The 1,550-nt window shown below is 42.6% G+C and overlaps 1 protein-coding gene across 2 annotated transcripts in view; it reads right to left on the reverse strand.

The window, feature by feature from the left end:
• LOC308286545 (engulfment and cell motility protein 2) overlaps nt 1–1,340 on the reverse strand; it is a 52,677-nt gene extending 51,337 nt beyond the window's left edge. For both annotated transcript variants that reach the window (XM_080727594.1, XM_080727593.1), the window contains exon 1: nt 1,273–1,340. The gene's annotated coding sequence lies outside the window, so the exon portion shown is untranslated. The remainder of the gene's footprint in view (nt 1–1,272) is intronic.
• Nucleotides 1,341–1,550: the final 210 nt, after the last annotated feature.

A 1,550-nucleotide genomic window follows, 5' to 3' on the forward strand; every position in this document is an offset into this window, starting at 1 on the left:
TATTTTTGTATTCGTTAACATTTTTACCTAGACAATTTTACATAGAGGTGCCCACATGTCCCTAGCTCCTTTCGGAACCCCTCACTCCACTGCTACCGTAGCAGTGGAGTGAGGGGTTCCGAAAGGAGCTAACATGTCCCTAGTGCCCACCTATCCTGTTACCACACAGCCAACAAGCAACAAGCATCCTCTTCATCGTGCAGCCATGTAGGAGCTGCTGACCTGAAGGGAGGTGAGGACTGAGAGGAGGTGACTGCTGGTGCAGTCTAGACAAGACAAGAGGCAACAGCAGCAACCTCTTGAATATCTCTTACATCAAAGTATGATTGTGTGTAAAATCTCCTCATCACAGTGTGGTGTGATGATGACAGCACCACACACACCAGAGTGACCAGACCTATAATCATAAGTGTAAAAAGGATGCATGCTGCTGTGAGTGACTGTCCCCGCCATTCTGGATGGCCATCAAGACACATCCACTTCCAAGTTAATAATAATAGGACACATTGATTGTAGCCAATATGCCATTTGTTAATATATCCGCTTAGTCATTTTGGACTGTAGCCTACACCTACAGGAGCCGAATGGCATCTGCATTTTCGCTATAACTCGTCAATTAAACAGCAACTCGTCAGGTTTAATAATATAACGTTGGTTTTGGTTTGTACTAGATCATAGCTTCACTGGCTAACTGAGGCTAACAACATGCCTTTGTGATTATTCCAGCCATCAGGGCAACACTGGTGTGCACAGAGCTGTCTTAAGACCCGAGCCCGATTCAATTCTACAAATGCCTTCTAAATCAATAGGAGTTTTCACACTTTCAGTTTTTTGTTCTAATATTTTCAAAAAACAGCAGATGTACAAGCTCGCCGCGCGGCACGAAAGTGTCGTGACGTGCTGTGAGTGTGAGCTTGTACATCTGCTATCTTTTTAACAGCTCAACGCTATTCAAATCTAAAACACAGACGCTTGCTTTCCCAGCATCTCACACATGTACATCTCACATTGCAGTGATCCCTTCCTAAAATCACAGAAGCGTGTCATCAACAGATGTCTGCAGCGTTTTATTCAAATGCAGCAAAAATGATCTACTGTATTTCTCAGTGGATCACTCACTCGATTTTGATGCTATTATATCGCTATTATATCGTTATTATACCGACGCAATATTGAAATCCATAGCCTCGACACAATCTCAGTTATATGATCGATATGGAAATGGATCCATAATAATCCCTGAATCTCTGCTATCTATCGTTGCTTTCTTACCCTGTGGCTGTGGAGGGGCCATCGATCATTCTCTGCTGCTCTCTAAGTATATTCTTCCCTTCCTTCCAATGAAATAGTTTTCTAGAAATGGGATACGATCGAATACAATACCACGCCTTGTGGGCGGAGACATGAGGTACATCATGTCACACAGTCTGCTACAATGTTGCAAAGTCCCCGTCACTTTTAATTAATTCATGCACGCTCACTCACTTTCTATATGATAATATTACAATGTTATTATTACCCGGGACGTTTTTGTTATCCTTTCAGCCTTA

The sequence above is a fragment of the Nannobrachium achirus genome, assembly GCF_963921795.1.
Source record: "Nannobrachium achirus genome assembly, chromosome: 6".
Lineage (NCBI taxonomy): Eukaryota > Metazoa > Chordata > Actinopteri > Myctophiformes > Myctophidae > Nannobrachium > Nannobrachium achirus.